General features: G+C 43.9%; 1 protein-coding gene across 1 annotated transcript in view; it reads left to right on the top strand.

The window, feature by feature from the left end:
- The window catches only part of LOC129838227 (forkhead box protein P2-like), an 86,657-nt gene that overhangs the window by 5,109 nt on the left and 61,794 nt on the right, over window positions 1–19,754 (top strand). Inside the window, exons 2-3 of the mRNA XM_055905013.1 lie at window positions 4,494–4,574; window positions 5,339–5,392. The gene's annotated coding sequence lies outside the window, so the exon portion shown is untranslated. The remainder of the gene's footprint in view (window positions 1–4,493; window positions 4,575–5,338; window positions 5,393–19,754) is intronic.

Below are 19,754 nucleotides of genomic sequence, written 5' to 3' on the forward strand. Positions count from 1 at the left end.
TTTGTTGTTGTGTACTTTGATATCATGGCCATATTATAATATCTACTGCATGTAGGCTAGTTGATTAGATCATAAATGTCTCTAACAATCCTATTAGCACATTCTAATAGTTACTTTTGAATACTTTAATGATTTACAAATGTATGACAGGTGACATTACAAGCGTAAAAGCTATTTACTAGCTAGCTATTAGTAACACTTCATACCAACATTTTGCCCGCTATAGAGTGTCCTCAAACTTGTTCTTGGACTGTAGGCCTAGTCCTTTTGTCGTAGGGCCATAGTTTTATATCCTGTAATTTCAGAGGGATGGACTTGGACATGGTGATGTGAGATGCTGACGCAGTGTTCTGGTTAGAACAGAGGGGATTGGTTGAGAGTAATTATAGGCTACTGTGTGGCTTGTAGGGTTTCCCTGGATGACAGGGCCATAAGCCTTCATTCAGCCACTTTTATAAAAGAAATGGCCACAACATATGGCCGCAGCAACACAATGGTTTATTTTTAGGATAGTTGATGGGTGGTTTTTGATTTAGATTGTCACTTCTGGCAACCAGCAAGGCAGATGGTGTAGACTTGAGTGCCCATCAGAGCCTAAATACCTTCAGGCAGCTGTTGCTAATAAACTTTTTTTGTGCATTTATTTCCTTCTAACATGGTTCAGGTCAAGAGCAGTCAAACCTGTTACAACACCTGTTTCTGCATATGTAAATCTGTTGTTTTGCCATTTCATTAGACAAGAAAAAAAGGAAGAGGTCACTGGCACTGGGCCCACTTGGCACGGTACGAAGAGAAAAGGGGGAAAATACCGAGAGAGACAATGAGGGATGGAGGGATAAAGAAGTAGAGAACATTGGTTTCTGTAGGGAAGCCACAAGGCCATAGGATGCCTCCTTTGTTGTAAGCTCTCTATCTGGAGGGCTGCCTGCAATTCTGAAGAGAATGGAGTGGCTCCCAGAGACTACGGGACAGGGAAGAGAAGGCGTTCTCTCTCTCTTTCTCCGTCTCTTTTTCTCTTTCTCCCTGTGAGAGTAGCAGTGAGGCAGGACATGCCCAGGAGCCATTGACTGGCACATGCGTGGCTGCCACGCGCCACACGCTTCCCTCCCAACCCACCCATCATCTGGTGCCCCCCTGTGGCTCTCGCCTCTCAACCACATGTGCCAGGGTCTGTTTGGGCTCAGGGGGCTAATTGTTCTTTGGTAAACTAAACTGCATGCTTGTTGGGTCCCGACATTAAAACCGAGATGGAAATGAAGATCGTGCTTTTTCTAATGCAGTTCTTTTTTCATGAAGTCTTGAAGGTTTGGTTTATCATCTGGTCTGTGTTACTGAATGTAACAAATACACCATGAAATTAAAGGTTATTGCCTAAACGTTGTTCGAAAGCTTGGAAGATTAGTGTTTCTCTGTGCAGAACTAGAGCAGGGAACATAATATGGCTCATTCTTGCATTTGGATGTCATGCTCCTGGTGAGAAATGGATTGACATGCATGCAGAAAACAATGTTTATTGCCTTGTCTTTCCATCTGTCCTCCTTTCTCTGGTGATAATGAGGTATTCGAGGCACTTAACGTTGACGTGTTGCTGGTGTTGATGCTGTGAAGCCAATGTGTAATAGAATATATTCTATTCTGTCCCACTCTATTCCACTGTCTCCAGTAGTCTTGACAGACCTGGGGTTGTATTGGCCCCATGCAGTGAGCTGGTCTCATGTGGCCCTACAGAGCCACACCTCCTATAGCTGTGGGTTGTTCTGATTTGTAGTGCTTCCTCTTTCTCTTCACACAAGCAGCCAGACAGGAAGCATTAAAAACCGGCACAAACCCCCTCTGATACGGGAGTTCATTAGAGATGGGCCTTTGATGGGCCTCCTTTTTAAGTGACTACGGTTTCAAATACCTTGATGTAGAAGCTTAAGAAGCCATTGTGCAGTAAGCCCTCCTTTTGATGCGACTTATTTAGATCTGCATAGTAAATCAAGGAGAGTAAATAGCCAGGCAGCAGATGGAAGCACGGAGATAAGGCCCCGGCCCGAACAATCACGTTTGTATTTTGTTATGATGTTGACAGCAGCTAAAACTCACTAATCTAGCTCCACTGATCTGCATTTCAAAGAAATCTCATTTAGCAGCGGGCAGGATAAAGTTCTTCTCATTGTGTCCATTTTATTGCGTTCTTCGTTAATTTATCTGCTGGCAGATTTAACGTTCGCCGGTGCTCGGGGAGGGTGAGAGGAGAGAGAGCGGCGTGCGCTGTGGCGGCGGCGTTGCAGAGAGAGGGGGTCTTAAATTCTGTGAAAGCGGTAACGTCTAGACTGTGAGCCCAAGGTAATTACACGTCCGGTGATGAATAGAATGAGTTTGAAGACTCATCTTTGTTCGGGGGCCTGAATTGCTCGCCTAACACCGATAAGGAGCATTTGGTTCCCTGTAGAAAATATTATTGGCGGTGACTTTTCCGTAAGCCCCCACCGTCGTAACACAGGGATGGTATTTACGTTAAAGATAAAATGATTGTGTACAGTAATCTGACTTGTTAGCATAATGTCCCTCTTTCATCCACAGACTCTTCTATAGCCGCTGTGGAGGTATTTCTGCTCTCTATTTTAAATAGTTTATCTTGACAAAGCGCTGCGCTTTATGTAAATAGCCAATGGTATTATTAGGCCCCTTGAACGCTTGAATGCAGTCTGTATTTATAAGTTGATAGAATTTAAAGATCATTTTTGTATTTAGGCTAAGCGTAAAGATATGTGTGATATTTGTAAATCTCTTGAATTGGTCACACAGACTAAAGAGCTTTCTTGTTGCTTTTCCTCTGAAGAGAGTATTACGGCTTCACAGGCCAACACTGTATTAAAGTAAACTCAGCAAGTCATTTTGGATGAATGGAACAATTACTGAAAATGATGTTTTTATCCAACTTATACGGCGGTTACATTTTACCTGAATGTTTATTCACACAAATATAGCTAAGTGTTAAGTAGTTTGATTCATATTTGGTGTGTTATTAGTCCTTTATCACATGTTTACTTAGCCTTCATGCTAGTACTAAACAGTACAGTATTTTCTTTTTAAGTACATCGGTACTAGATTAGATGAGTGTGTACGCTAACAGAAACGTCACCGTGCCTATTTTCACAATAGACAGTACAGAATGGAAGGGGAGATTTGTATCCTTTTTCCACTGCATAAATGTTACACGGCAATCCGTGTGCACCGTGCACCACTTCTTTCCCCAAACTCAAACAGTAAAAATAATGACACTTGGCAGGTTTTGTTTTCCGCGGTGCTCTTTGGGCTGAGGGCTTTTTGTACAGTTCAGAGAGCACATTCCACAGGATTCAGCAGTTGCTGGTTGCCTTCAGGGGTCATTGGAATTCGGGAAGAAAAAAAAGAAAGACAAATTCTACAGGAACGTCCAGGCCGGGCCATTGGTCCTCCCTGTGTCTTAAGTATCAGAGAGAGAGAGGCTGCCTGTAAAATGCTCGCTCAACCACGAGGGGAATTCAAATGTTGCGAGGGGTCAAGTGCTTAAACATGATGTATAGGCATTAAAACGTCTGAGAGGTTATGTGGCTGCAGTTGGTCATTCTTACGGTAATGTAACAAAACATAGCAAACGTTAGGAAGATGCATGTGGAAATAACAGATTGATGATTGAGGATTGTTTTATACAGAATTGCAGATAGGTGTATTATAAGGACATGGGACATGTCATTATTGTCGTTAAAACCTGTCATTTACTGTTACTGTACATTACCTAAATTCAGAAGGTCACCCCTCATCTTTCTTGCACAGACACGCACACACGCACACACACACGCACCCACAAGTACACCCCTCCATGCACACAAAAGCACTTACTCACACACATACACACACACAAGCATACATTCACATGTACTAGAGCTGGGGGATATGGTCAAAAATAGATATTACGATAAATTGCATTAAAAAATGATTTATTATCCTTTAAACTACAACTACTGCTATTAGTTTGACGGTTGTAGTCATCAATTGTACCATTAACAATCACCCATATTAGCAAACTCATTTCATTTCAAATGTCACATTTCTCTAGTATAGGCTATGTATAGTAATGAAGGATATCCATAAAATGCCTGCGATAAGTGATCGGTATGGTCGGTGTCGATCATTTTCGGTTTATCGTCCCAGCTCTAACATGTACACACAGACACATACTCACTCACGTGCATACAGTCACCTAACAGGCAAATCCATGTGCACTTTGTTGTTCCCAAGTTTATTGCTTTCCCCTAAAAGCTAATAACTCATAGCTCATGTGCAAGAAAACCTACCCACATTTATCCTATACATGTTTGCACAAGCACCATCGGAGTGGGCGGGGGGGGGGGGGGGGGGGGGGTCATTTACAATGTGAATTGGAAACTTGGTTGATAATGTTTTACTGTATGGGAACATGCTTTTGAGTAATGATTTCTCTCTGATCTGCTCTCCCCCTGCATATCCTCTACAGACATCTCTGGACTGGAGATCCTTCCCCTCCTGGAAGAGACGGACAACAACCACACGTTTTCACCCTCAGGGTAAGTACTACAACACAGCCTTTCATGTGCTGTCAAAGGTTTTCTGCCTTTGGACTGATAAGGCAGAATTTGACAATTGTAACGTGCTGTGTGTAACTGTGTAACTTGACTTGATTTTTTCCATCCAAGATCATTCATCTCAGAGGTGTCATGCATAACTTTGAGGGCACTGATGGCCAAATCTTAGACTTAGGCATAAAATAAACTATACTTTCTAGATTTTCAGTGTACAAATGGATGAAACTTGCCTGTGCCTCCTTATTTTCAATGGACATGACACCTCTAATCTTAAGGACAAAGGTGTATGATTTTGTTCTAGTTTCTTTACTTGTACCTGGGCAGGAGTGTTACGCTAAAGCCCAGCTGAGGCACAGTTACCACCATAGAAAAATAACAGATCTTCATCTGCCCACCATGATAGAGTTCCACCTCTGCAATGAAACCTGTCAGGTTGTGCCTGTTTGGTCTTCACACTTCCTAGACATCCTATCTACTGTAGCTTTTTGAAGTTATGATATGCATTAGATCCAGCCAATGTGGACTGGGAGGAAGGATATCTGAAAGTCTTCTTAGTGAATGTTGGGGAACGTTTTCTAGACGCCCATGTTTAATTGAGAGTGAGCCGTCTTAACACATCACAATAGACAAGAGGTTATTGACACCGAGAAACTTGGAAGTGTTTGAATGTATTATCTGGACATGCATGAAGGTGGTGTTGAATAAACACCAGAATGTTAGCTCATAACCAATGTTCATTTGTTTAGGATGAAATATGCAACGGCTGTGAGAAGAGCATCCACATTCTGAATTCCAAAGTGGTGAGTCACACTGTCTTTTACACTGATCTTTTGCATGCCCTTGTGTTGTGTGTCGGTTCGGATTATTATCCGATCTGAACAGTCACATCCACTGCCAATTCTTGTTGACATCAGCTCGAGGGATTCACCTGCACTGGTCTTTCGGGGCTGGAGGTTACAAGACAACTCTTATCAAGTGACGAAGCTCATTCAAAACTTCAAGCGGAGAAGTGTAGATGCATGAATCATCGGGAGACACTGTTCATAAGTCGGTCCTCCATGCACAATTCCATGCACAATTCCATGCACAATTCCATGCACAATTCCATGCACAATTCTATGCGTGTGCACCCTACTGTGCTGTAACGGCACCCAGTGGCACAACTCATAGCTTCTGTAGCCCCTTAGATTCCCAATGAGATTCTCTATGAGACATCCAGTGGTGATAACAGAGGCAGTTTGTCGTCACCAAGTCAGTATAAAACGAGCATAAAGAATCCCAGCCAGCACAGTAAGTGTGACACACACTGATTATGTGACTGCTACTACGGCGGAGGCCTGCCGTCATTACTAATGTGTCCCCACAGCAGCCAGACTGAGACAGAGTCACAGGTGGTGTCTCAGACCGAACAGAACATTGCCAGACGGTAAAACTGCAGTAGCGATGGGGAGGAGAAGCCTCATCATCGTGAGGGGATGGAATTTAGCCGTAATTGGATGGGGGATAGATATCGAATGCTAACTTGACAATGGGTGATTGTTCAGTGAGCAGAGAACAGTTGAAGTGAATTGCTTTGCAGGTAAAATCAAATGTAAAGGTACTGGCTTCTGTATTTGTAGCCCTCCATAACTTCTCCACTATCAATTATTTGTGTAATTAAATGTATGCTGTAGGTCATTCTCAAGTTTTTTCGTAGAAGTCACCCCACCCCATAAACTTTTGAATTTGAAAAATGTTGTGAAAAAAGTCTTGTTTTGATCTGTTTTTCAATGTGGCGGAGGAGAACTACTCTTAGACAGGTTATTTCCTGAATCCCAGCCACTGGTTTATTTTCATATTTTGACCCAGTCTGAGGAAGGACGTCTATTTGTCTCCGTATTCAGCTGCAGAGTTTTGCCTTTGAGGTCCAAGGATGATTCAAGCGAGGCAGCTAGGAGCCAAGCGGAGCGAGAGGCTGGGTTAGGGTGGCTCAGCTCAGCTGTAGGCCTCAGCCCCAGCCCACATCCCAAGAGTCACATCTTCACAAGACTAAGCAGAACCGAGATTCCCTTCCCTCTTCCACCTAAAAGAGATTTGAATATTCGTTTTTAATTTGTTGAGTATCCCATTTAAATCTTCAAAGATGAACTCTTAAAGCATATCTGTTCTGGAACAGAAGTCCTCTAATCATCCCAAAGAAGTATAATTGACCTAACTTTTGCATTACTGTGAATGTACACATATATCAAATCTACAGCAATTAAAGCATATCTCTGGCTAGTTTATAGAAGCAAGCCCCGGACGGATGGCTTTGCCTCAGACTTCCAATTTGGAATTGATTTCTTGTTATAGATCAGAGCTTCTGTCATTTCATTTCCAAAACCCTAAAGGGTTTTCTGAGCCAAGGAGCCCGGCTGGCTTCCCCCTGAGTAGGAGAGGGTAACCTCCACGGGTCTTTACCCTGGACACCCTGACTACTGGGGAGGGAGAAGAATCAAAGGGACTTGAGTCATCCCTATTGGCAGAGTCCATTGTGGGTCTGATTTGGGATTGAAGAGGATGGGGATGGAGATCAGGCTAGGGCCCGTTTTTCTAATCTTTATCCACCATTAACTCTGGCGCCCAGTGTGTGGCTGGGATCAGGTCATTGGTCAATCCCCCATTCAGAACCACCCCGGAATATTTCAAAGTTAAGCCCCGTCTACAACAAAAAAAGTATTACTCATCAAACGTTCACTTTCTCACTCTCCAGTCCTCCCAAGGATCTGCCTGCCTCCCTTTCTTCCCTTCCTTCTTATATTCCTCTTTTATGGTCCACTGTTTTGTCTTCCTACTTGGAGGGGGAAAAAGAGTTGCCGTTTTGGAACTTCCCCAAGTTTCCATATTCCAGTTTAATGAGGTTTGGTTTGGGGTCTGATAGTGTCATGCTGTGAGCAAATTGGACCAAGAGTGGACCCACGTCCTACTCTTTACAGATCTTTGGTTGGATTAGGAGTTGGAGTTTTTTAAATAGGATTCTGGAATTGTACTTTGCCTCACAGGAAATATATATTTACACCTCATACTTATTTTCACCCTCCCCCTTCGTCCTTCACTTGGTGCAAGCACACCATGTGTAGCCTATTGCTTCTCCACAGTATGTTCCTTCAGTTTCCAAAGTCTAACAAGGTAGACTTTAAAAAAACAACACATCTAACTTCAAATCTATTTTATCAAGAAAGACCCTGGCGCTGATATGTTAATACTTTACCTTTTCAATCCGTTTTGTTTGTTCTAAGGTTTATTTGCCTCTCCTCCTGCCTGTTCAGAAGAGGAGTAATGAGGACCCAGAAAGAAAAGAAGAAGAGGCGTCTAGAATAGATAGAGCGTAGAGGAGTGTTTGTCTGGGGTGGACAGTTGCCATGAGAATAGAGTTACAGAAGGGGGCGTCTCTACCTAGCTGCCATCACTCCTGATGGAGAAGACACACTGACTCAATGAGATTATTGATCCAGAGAGGAGAGGAGGGGGGTATGCAAATCAACGGTGTGAATGGCCACGGATGCAGCCCTGGCGGGCGACTAGTCAGTCAGCCAGTCAGTGTCTCTCTAAAGGTCTCGAAGCCTGATCGGATCACACTGGGGGTTGTGTCCCCTTATAGACCCCTCATAGGATAAACTATAGGACTTAAATCCACCTCCCCATTCAGCATGCATTGGTCACTGCTTGCTAAGTACTTTGGACATGACTGATTGCAGATATTGTCTGCACAGTCGTACTTTTTTATAAACGAGACGCATCTGGTGTTTCACATGTCATTCTTCCCCCCCCGACTTAATTGGGAAAGAGCCTGGGTGCGGAAGCCCAGTCTGATGGCATGTTTCCAAGTGCATGAGATTATTGTGAAACAAAAGCCTCAAAAGACATGACATCAGAGCGGCTTGACATCGGTTTGAACTCGTTATTTCAGGTGGGAAGAATTACGTGCCGCTTCAGTTGCAGGTGATCGTGTCCAATGAATTGGTTTCACATAGTTTCACCTGCGTTGTGGCAGGTCTAATGTTGATTATCTCGACAGTTTGAACCTGTGCGTTATCGTCGCAGCATTCAGGAAACACGGTCGTTTTTCTAAACGTATACAACGCCTCTGTTGTTATCTGTTGCTATCTGCTTCCTTCGAATTAAGATAGGTGGGGATTTGTCAATACAATGTTGGCCAATCATGTTGATAGAATGTATGTGTTTTATGAATATATGTGCCCTCCTAACTCCTTAAATACAGTCATAAATCAATATATGTGCAGCGCACAAAAGAATACCCATGACCCATTTTGAATGAACTGAGGCTGAATCCTATGTGGAAGTTGAACCAAAGTGAAAACATTGTGTAAATGATGTAATGGAATAAATCCACTATTAGCAGCAATTGGTTTCTAAGAATCATACATTTTTAAAGCTTTGAAGCAATGGAGTCTGAAGGATTCCGGCCTCCTGCGGTGTTGTAAGACTCTCCGATTATTGGAATAATTGGCCACAAAGAAGGTTCATATAAATGTAAATTAGAATACATTTGTTCAGTTATGAGAACTTTTTTTATACTATTCCAAATAGAGTAATTATTCACCAACACCACCAGGTTTTACATCTTTCATTTTGATATTATACTTCAGTGGCGGTCCAAAGTGTAGCACGTTTTTGTTTTGAAACGCTAAAGAAAACTTAACTAAGATTATTAAGATGACACATTTGGCATCAAAATGTAGCGTTGTGTTTGCTCTTCAAGTTAAGATCCTGTAGATAACGCTATTTCACAAGCTATTTTTCCTTGCTTCAAATCAAGTCCCAGTCACAGCCATTGCAAAAGCTTTTACATTTACATTTACATTTAAGTCATTTAGCAGACGCTCTTATCCAGAGCGACTTACAAATTGGTGCATTCACCTTATGATATCCAGTGGAACAACCACTTTACAATAGTGCATCTAACTCTTTTAAGGGGGGGGGGGTTAGAAGGATTACTTTATCCTATCCTAGGTATTCCTTAAAGAGGTGGGGTTTCAGGTGTCTCCGGAAGGTGGTGATTGACTCCGCTGACCTGGCGTCGTGAGGGAGTTTGTTCCACCATTGGGGTGCCAGAGCAGCGAACAGTTTTGACTGGGCTGAGCGGGAACTGTACTTCCTCAGAGGTAGGGAGGCGAGCAGGCCAGAGGTGGATGAACGCAGTGCCCTTGTTTGGGTGTAGGGCCTGATCAGAGCCTGAAGGTACGGAGGTGCCGTTCCCCTCACAGCTCCGTAGGCAAGCACCATGGTCTTGTAGCGGATGCGAGCTTCAACTGGAAGCCAGTGGAGAGAGCGGAGGAGCGGGGTGACGTGAGAGAACTTGGGAAAGTTGAACACCAGACGGGCTGCGGCGTTCTGGATGAGTTGTAGGGGTTTAATGGCACAGGCAGGGAGCCCAGCCAACAGCGAGTTGCAGTAATCCAGACGGGAGATGACAAGTGCCTGGATTAGGACCTGCGCCGCTTCCTGCGTGAGGCAGGGTCGTACTCTGCAAATGTTGTAGAGCATGAACCTACAGGAACGGGTCACCGCCTTGATGTTAGTTGAGAACGACAGGGTGTTGTCCAGGATCACGCCAAGGTTCTTAGCACTCTGGGAGGAGGACACAATGGAGTTGTCAACCGTGATGGCGAGATCATGGAACGGGCAGTCCTTCCCCGGGAGGAAGAGCAGCTCCGTCTTGCCGAGGTTCAGCTTGAGGTGGTGATCCGTCATCCACACTGATATGTCTGCCAGACATGCAGAGATGCGATTCACCACCTGGTTATCAGAGGGGGGAAAGGAGAAGATTAATTGTGTGTCGTCTGCATAGCAATGATAGGAGAGACCATGTGAGGATATGACAGAGCCAAGTGACTTGGTGTATAGCGAGAATAGGAGAGGGCCTAGAACAGAGCCCTGGGGGACACCAGTGGTGAGAGCACGTGGTGCGGAGACAGATTCTCGCCACGCCACCTGGTAGGAGCGACCTGTCAGGTAGGACGCAATCCAAGCGTGGGCCGCGCCGGAGATGCCCAGCTCGGAGAGGGTGGAGAGGAGGATCTGATGGTTCACAGTATCAAAGGCAGCCGATAGGTCTAGAAGGATGAGAGCAGAGGAGAGAGAGTTAGCTTTAGCAGTACGGAGCGCCTCCGAGACACAGAGAAGAGCAGTCTCAGTTGAATGACTAGTCTTGAAACCTGACTGATTTGGATCAAGAAGGTCATTCTGAGTGAGATAGCAGGAGAGCTGGCCAAGGACGGCACGTTCAAGAGTTTTGGAGAGAAAAGAAAGAAGGGATACTGGTCTGTAGTTGTTGACATCGGAGGGATCGAGTGTAGGTTTTTTCAGAAGGGGTGCAACTCTCGCTCTCTTGAAGACGGAAGGGACGTAGCCAGCGGTCAAGGATGAGTTGATGAGCGAGGTGAGGTAAGGGAGAAGGTCTCCGGAAATGGTCTGGAGAAGAGAGGAGGGGATAGGGTCAAGCGGGCAGGTTGTTGGGCGGCCGGCCGTCACAAGACGCGAGATTTCATCTGGAGAGAGAGGGGAGAAAGAGGTCAAAGCACAGGGTAGGGCAGTGTGAGCAGAACCAGCGGTGTCGTTTGACTTAGCAAACGAGGATCGGATGTCGTCGACCTTCTTTTCAAAATGGTTGACAAAGTCATCAGCAGAGAGGGAGGAGGGGGGAGGAGGGGGAGGAGGATTCAGGAGGGAGGAGAAGGTGGCAAAGAGCTTCCTAGGGTTAGAGGCAGATGCTTGGAATGCTTTTACTGCAGCGGCAACAAGCCAACTGCTTTGTTCATTATGATCATTTGATCGGGGCTTGCAAAGAGATACAGAGGGGGGGGGGGGATACTACAAGCGCCTTGAATCCCACTTCCCCCGGCCACAAACCACAAGCCTAGACAATACGTCACTTGCTACCTGCTTGTCCCAGAATGGCCAGAAAGCATCTGTCTACGTGTCGAGATGACAAGTCGACAACTCGCTTGATTTGGGACAAAACCCTGACAGGAGTTGGAATGTCGAATCTATATATGTTGACAAACTTGGCTACCCCTCTGAATGGGGTTTCTGATTACACCTCATCATGCGTGGGAATTTCAGTGTGTCCCCAGCCCTCTCCGAGAGGTGCCTCTCGGGCAATCATGTGGTCATACTACCTGACTCGGTGCTGCTCAGAGTGCAGTTGACAAAAACAGCCCGAGGCACGTCATGTGGAAAACATTCAGTCTGTATACATACATCCAGTCTGCAGCACCTCTCGGGTTAAGTGAATGAAGCACCAGGCTGTCTGTTGGTCCTGCTCACCTGTGAAGGGAAATGGTGTGTGTGTGTGTGCATGTGTACTTGTGTGTCCAACTTTCCCTCCTAGAGAGTCTCTCAGTTATACTCTGCTGCAGCAGTTGAGTTCCACTCCTTCTCATGTCATGTAAAATTAAGCTCCCGGTCAGTGAGAGCTTTCACCTGTCAGTCATCCTGAAGAGGTCCTGGGGTGTAGAGCTGCTCACCTGTGTTTATTGTACAATACCTGCTCTGCTCTACCCAGGGAGAACGCTCTCACTCTCTCTACCTTACTTTTTTTCTTTTTCTCTCGCTCTCTTTCCCGCACTTATCTTATTCCCTCTCTCCATTTACCTTCTCTTTCTCTCTTTTCCTTTACCCCCACCCTTTCGCTCTTCCCGCTCCCTCCCTTTATCCATCTCTAGTCTCCCTTCTCCCCTCTCTCCTCCCTCTGTCCCCTACTGCCTCCCTCCCGCTCTCCCTCCCTTTGTGTTATTAGAGCCCTCTCACTCGGTTGCTTACAGCTCAGCCTGTCTGCAGCGTTGCTCCCTCCGCTGCACCTCGCAGAGCACACACACACACACACACACACACACACACACACACACACACACACACACTGCTGCGCTGGCTTTAATGCAGACTGACGCCGCTGCCATAGGACTGATTGAAATTCGTGTCTCAAAGTTGCTAATGCTCACTGAACCATTTTATTGAAGATAAAGTAAATAAAATAGGTTGCCGTCTGAGAATTCTCTGGAATAGACTGGAATGATCTGGAAGGTAAAACACACTCACTCACTGGCAGGCAGGCCGACAGGCACACACGCACGGATGCACACACACGACCGCATACACACACACGCACACAGACACACACATGCACGGACAGTGAAGAGGCACAACTCCTATTGGCTCATAGAGTTTGGTTGATGGACTGGGTGGTGGAGGTGGGATGGTGATCAAGAGGTGTGAGTGGCCAAGAGGTATTTTCTATGGCTCAGGAATTTCACAAGTCCAATGTTTTTTTAAGAGGCTTTGCAGAAAGCTAACAGTTTGATTTAAAGCCTGATGCAGGGAATGCCACCCATATGTTCACCATCTATAGATTGTACGGTACAGCATCCTTGTCTAGTCATACTTTTGTGATGAGGTAGTGTACGTACGTACATATGCATGTATGATATGTGGATGAATGACTATCATAAGTCATTGTATGCTTAGGGTGGATGACACATTGTGTGTTGAAAAGTTGCGTACAGTGTTTGCATGAAAAAGGAGAACGTCCTCAGGGCTCTCATCTATTTCTATATTGTTGGTTAGTGGTAGGAAACTGTCCTAAAGCAAATAGCCCCTGTGTCATAAAACTCTTATTGAGTGTTTCCATTACTCTTCAACTTGTGACGTCTCACACAGCTCGAAGGGTGCACGTCAGCCAAAGAAGTTCATATCATTTTTTTCTGTTGAACTTTAAACCTCCTTGCCTTTTCTTTCCCATGAATATTTAAATGTATTTCATGAATAGATGGACTAAGTGTGTTGGTTGAATCCCTGACCCAGTCATTGTCACTTCAGGTTTAACCAAATCACACACAAATGATCATTGTGTTCATTTCTTACACTTCTTGTAGACCACTATGGACCCCTCGTTTAAAGAACCTAGCTACCTTTCAAACTCTCAACCTGGAATTATGTAAAATTCCCCTTGTGTTTGATACGATTCCTTTCTGCACTGTAAAGTGGTATAGGTGACAAGGTAATACATTTGCCATTGTGCTCAATAATAAATATTCTTCCAGGTCTTACTCAGTTGGCTGCTCACGAAAGAGCGTTTGGACTGTGTGTGCGTTGTCGCAAGGCGCCGAGGTCATTCGGAATTCAGTCTCTCTCGCTTTTGTCAAATATTTCTGTGCTGTGATAGTTTTCTCATTTATTTAGTGAATAGCTGGGGGTGGATGGAGAGAGCGATAGAGCGAGAGAAATAGTTTGGACATTATGTAAACGATGGAATGGGTCTCATAATCTCACATGTATTCATCATAGCAGACATTGGACCCTGTGATACTGCCCTCCATCTTTACCATTGTTCGCGTTTCTCCCCTCTTACTGTTCCTCTCAATGGCTGTACCAGCCTTAAATCCAACCTGCCTTTCCAATGACAATGTTTACCACCTATCATTCAATAAGAGACCGAGAAGCGCACAATTGCCTTTGTCAGTAAATGCTACATGAATGCACCCGAGCCAGCCACAGGAGAAAGGGATTGTTAGCAGTTTGAGGATAAGGTTGAAAGGAAAGGTTAGTTTGATGTGCGTGTGTGCATGCGTGTTTGTGCGTGTGTGTGCGTGCGTGTGTGTGTGTGTGTGTGTGTGTGTGTGTGTGTGTGTGTGTGTGTGTGTGTGTGTGTGTGTGTGTGTGTGTGTGTGTGTGTGTGTGTGTGTGTGTGTTAACCCCTCACATGTGTTAACCCTTAAACCTTTAAACCGTTAAAAGGCCTAGAAGTGTTTAACCATACACTGTTCGAAAAAAGGGTTGTCCTCATAGGAGAACCCTTTTTGGTTCCAGGTAGAACTCTCTGTTGAAAGGGTTCTAACTGGAACCCGAAACAGTTCTACCTGGAACCAAAAGGGTTCTACCTGGAACCAAAAATGGGTTCTTCAAAGGATTTTCCTATGGGGACAGCGGAAGAACCCTTTTTGGTTCTTGATAGCAGTTTTGTTTCTAAGACTGTATAGTTCCACGTCGGCTAGACAACAGCATATGTTCCTGGCATTAGCTAGAGATTAGCCTGTACAGGCCCTTTGGAAAGTTGTCTGTCTACAGAACAACACACTGACATCACAACATTAGGTAATTATTGCCTGTAAGTAGGGATTAGAATGTGGATGTTGACAGTAAATTGGCTCTCCGCATGTGTGTTGAATGCACCTTTGTGTGGATCAGACACACTAATGCACACAGGCAAAGTGTCTGCAGGCACATACTAGAGTAAGCCTCACCGCCAGTGTCCCTCCCCCGCCCCTTCCTCCATATCTACAGATCATCACTAAACATGTCTTTATTTTTCTCACTCGCCACGTCGCCGTGTCTTTTTCTGTTTGTGAGATTATGCATTATAAGTAAGCTAATGAGGTTTCTAAATATAAAGATTTGTTCAGACTCCTACAGTATGATGAAGGCCAGATGTTTGTCTTGGCGTGTTCTTTTTCTTCTTTTTTTCCATAAATTGTTTTCCTTTCAAGTGTCTTGACAGCATTAAAGATTAGCACTACAGTAGAGCTGCTAACAACCATTAAGTGTTTTCACCATTGTGTCACACAGTGTTTCTCTGTGTTTCTCCCCTCCCCCCCCCACCCCTTCCTTCGCGCCGAAGCAGTGAAAATGAAAAACAATCATTCTGACCTCTGGCGACACTTTTTGACGCACAGTCAGTTAAATGGTTTGTAAAGACGTTTAATTACCAAATGGCATAATCGTTATTAATCTCATCATTAGATGTATGATATTAAGTGAATCGCCTCCCCTGAGTACTGTGTTTCACAGATCAATAGATTTCGACAGGGCTGTAAGGGAGAGGGAGGTTTAAACACTGGATATAAACAGACACACTTTCTCGCTGTGATACCCTCACTCATTTATTTATGTAATTAGCTTTTATGTAGGTTTAACTATGCACTTTTTCATTCCACACTCGGGGATGGCGGCAGTATCCACACCTCGTTTTCCATGGTCTATACATCCGCGAGTGCATATTATTCCGGGTGAAAGGACGTGTAACAATGGGCAAGGTTATGGATTTTCATAAAGTGCTTGTATTCTCTTGTTAGTTGGAGTTCTTACGTCGCACTGTACACACAATGCAATTGATATGAGCATTGTTTAGAAGGCATTTCACGATTCTTAATTATCTCTGTCCCCAAGAGGTGCTAAGAAATGCCTACAGTTAGATAGTGAGCATAAACCAGTGTGAATCTGGTAGACTGGGGACCTTGGTAGTTGGGGACCTTGGTAGTTGGGGACTTATTCATTGGTTGCACCTCCGTCACTTGGTCACGTCATGCCATTGTTCTGAACGTTCTCAAGCCGCCCTCCACCATAGTGGTGGCCAAAAATCATGACAAGCCCAGGCATTCTGAACAGAGGTTAATGACTGTTTCATCTAAATCACACTATAGTGCCTGGAAATACGATGACATTGCTAAAGTAGGCAACTATTTAGTGGGACACAACTTTGCCATCATTATCACGTGGTCAAATTTACTTTAGACAGATGGCAATGTTGTCATTAGCTAGCAAAATTCATTGAAAAAAATGCTAGCGATACTGACATTAGCTAACTAAAATCCGGCGGTCTCACATTATGCTGCATCCAAAGTCAATCCGGCGACGCAAAAATGATGACAAGAAGGTTTTCCTGCAAATGATTTCCCTCCGTTTTGAAATGTCATTGTATTTCCAAGCCACTGTTATGCACTTCGGATGAAATCTTCAACAGCGCTCAATGACAATACATGGAGTTGAAATCTCTGTCGGGCATCAGTCCTGAAACGAATGTTCCCAAAAATATTGTGATGCGGTGTGCAACTCATGAATAGACGCTATTCAGACCAGCCAGCACCACTGCCCATAGCTAGATATCCATTATGTAACTCAAGCACCTCTACTGAACCAGCCATTACATTCAGTCACATGACCTACTGCCATTTTGTTACCTGCTCTAGTTATGCTCTACACTAGCAGAGGGGAATGCAACAGGATTTGAATGGTAGTTGTTCCATTTGTTCTCTTGCGCCTTCAACTTCCACTGGACTGTATTAACACCGTCACAGTCTACTGAACAACCCATTGCCTACACACTGTACTGGCTATATCTTTCGTTGGATTTATGGAGATATCTATTTGAAAAACCTTTGAATATCTGTAAATATGTGCAAGTTAGTCAGTGGTAAATACCTTATCTATTATTGTTGTTAACACAAACACTGATCACTACAGTGAAGGCTTAAGTATATCTTACTGTTACTGTCAGTGCCCTAATCAGAAGGGGGATCTGTCTGTCTTAGCACTTGAGGAATCCTCAGAAATTTCACTTGATGGCACTGTTTCCTTTTTCCTCCTCTGCGCCCCCGGCCCAAGCAACGGGGTGTTTTATGTATGTTCCGCACGCTCCAAAAGCCTGGATCCCTCTTCTACTACTGAGCCAGAGTGGCGTTCCCTATCTTTATCTATGGCTCAGGGAAACAAGTTAAGGATGAACACTCATAAACAAAACAATACTTGAATTTGTTCAAAAGTAGGTTATGATAATACTTCAAACCTGATAGTTGAGTATTAGTGTGGCCGATACAGTATAGTTCTGGCCTAATACTTGTCTTATTTCAGGTGCCTTATTGAGTATAAATGAACAATTTATTTATTTATTGGATGATATTTTGGATGTGATGTTCTTAAAAAGTGTTAATGATATATCTTTAACGTTGATCCTAACATTGTTTCCTTAGCGGACCTCTTATCTGTCCGTACCTCTTCAAAGGTGGAGCATAGCCTTCCCTATTGTTTAGTATTTCCCAAGCATTGCCAATTCCTGAATTCTAGTAATGTTTCATTTTCAATATAAATCTCTTACAACGGGAATTTCGTAGTTATTCACCCGTTTAAATTAATTAAATTAGATTCCTCTGATGCTGCCAGGCGTTCCGTTGATAATTGCGTCAACCAGGCGGTACATAATATGGCTGAGAGTGTTTCTATGGCTGCAGCAGTTCATTTAAATCCACATCTTACCTACCTTCGCCACTACACTTGATATACTGGTAACTATCTGTCAGTAGTGTTTCAGTAATGGCCTCCGCGCATTTTAAAAGCCTCTAATTCTTTGTCCTTTTCTCTAACTTAAAAGTCTAAAATGCAAAAGCATAATGGCTGAGAAAGAGACAGTGTTCAAGAAGAGAGCTATTGACCTTTTTCTTCATTACTCCTGATCCTGTCTGAAATAAAGTGAGGCCACCTCGTTTTCCTGTATGAATCAAACTGAGTTTAAATATGGGGTGGTGGTTTGGGGCGGGGGGAGAGAAGATATTATATGGACCAAGCCAAATGGTTAAGCATAGCATTCATAGGTGTTGGTCTTCTAATGCTCCCCCATATGTATGAATACCCTGTATAAAGGTGATATCATAGTGAAAATTAACCAGGGTTTGTATTTCAGTAATATCTGCATCATAAATAAGGGTGGGAGTATAATTGAGCCCGGATCATTGCCAGGGGGGTGGGGGGTGTCTCCCCATGGTGGAGATGAAAAATGGAAATCTGTGTACTGGTAAATAGATAATCACACAAAAGTAATTGAGGTTTTCAAACCCCAATCTACTCTGCCAGCATGAGCTCGTTTGCATGTTAATCACGGAAGTGATTTCCTTTCCCTTCACCGTGAGAAAGTCCACACACTTTCATAACCAGCTTTTAATTGCATTTAAAATGTCACAGAGGTGGAACACATGTAATTTAGCCATAACCGTGTCCAAATTAATGGGCACTACAGAGCCGTTCCGTTGGATGGGCTGAAATGAGACAGGCTGTTCTGCGTCTTTATTTTTATTTAGAGATGCTTCACTGTAATATAAGTGTCTTTCTGATAACATCTCAAGAGCATCTTTTGACAAATACGGCTAGATATTTATTTACGCTAAATTAAACGTGATCTCTATGAAGCTGCGTGTATGTGTCTTCATCTCAATGCTTGCCACTCGTTGGGAACCGTAAATTCATGCGATTAAAGAGAGGTATTGGGTTTGAGTGTATTTTCTTTCATCACCAGGTGTTCTTTCACGTATAAATGACCAAGATGAGGTTTCCATAACACAGCTTAAAACACTCTGGAGAGGGAAACCTACAAAACAGACCTATTTAATTTTTCATAGAAGAGGACCATCAGGAGCAATAAGCCAATATTCCTCTTTCCCCCTTTTCCAGATGCCTTTTCCACCGCTGCATCTTTCCAAACCTAGCCCTTACATTTTTTCCAGAAAAAAAACAGAGGCAGCAGTGCCGAGACCTACATGAAAGGAAGGAACTGTTGAAATGTTAATTTTACCATCTGCTGTTGAGGCCTGCTACCTTTTGGGTGTTTTTTCCCCCCCTGCCTTCTTTAATTCCCAGTAGTTCTGTTCTGTTTTATGAATGTGCTGGTATTTTGGTTGTTTGAAGTTTGGGGATCTCAGAGCACGACTCTGACTGAAGAAGAAAAAAAGCGGGGGAAAAAACAGAGCGCCACGTGGAGTGACAGTCCGGTTAGCCCTCTTTTTCAAGTCCCAGTCGCTCCTCCCAGTCTCCCTCCTACCTGTCTGTCCCCTGATCCCAGTTACCCTTTCTCTCCTCCCCAGTAACCCCCCCCCCCGCCCCCGTCTCTCTTCCCTTTCCTCCCTTCTCTCTCTTCTCTCTTTCTTCCCGAGTCTTAGTGTCTTCAGGGACCAATTTAATGTGTTTATCTAACTGCTTGGGATTTTAATCATTAGTTTACAAGACCCCAAACACCCTTTGTCTAATAATGCTTTCTTTGTAACACACACACAGTCTGCATAGCTTCCTGTAAGCCTTATAAACCCCCTGATAAATAAATCATACAAAGCCAAATGTAAAAACATAAAATTCCTTTCGAAACTATTCGTCTCCTTTTTTTCCCGGTAAAAAGTTGACATTTTTTTTAAAAATGACATTTCAACAGCTTTTGCTATACGACTTTTGCCAAATGGACAGATTCCTTTGTGAGATTTGATAGTTGGCAATTAGGGTGAGACATCCTGTGTGCAGAGTTGCTTAGCATTTTCCTTGGCTGGGATCTGATTGTTTAGTCTGCTCTCATTGTGAGCTGTTTCTGAGCAG

Source organism: Salvelinus fontinalis, chromosome 39 (assembly GCF_029448725.1).
Source record: "Salvelinus fontinalis isolate EN_2023a chromosome 39, ASM2944872v1, whole genome shotgun sequence".
NCBI lineage: Eukaryota > Metazoa > Chordata > Actinopteri > Salmoniformes > Salmonidae > Salvelinus > Salvelinus fontinalis.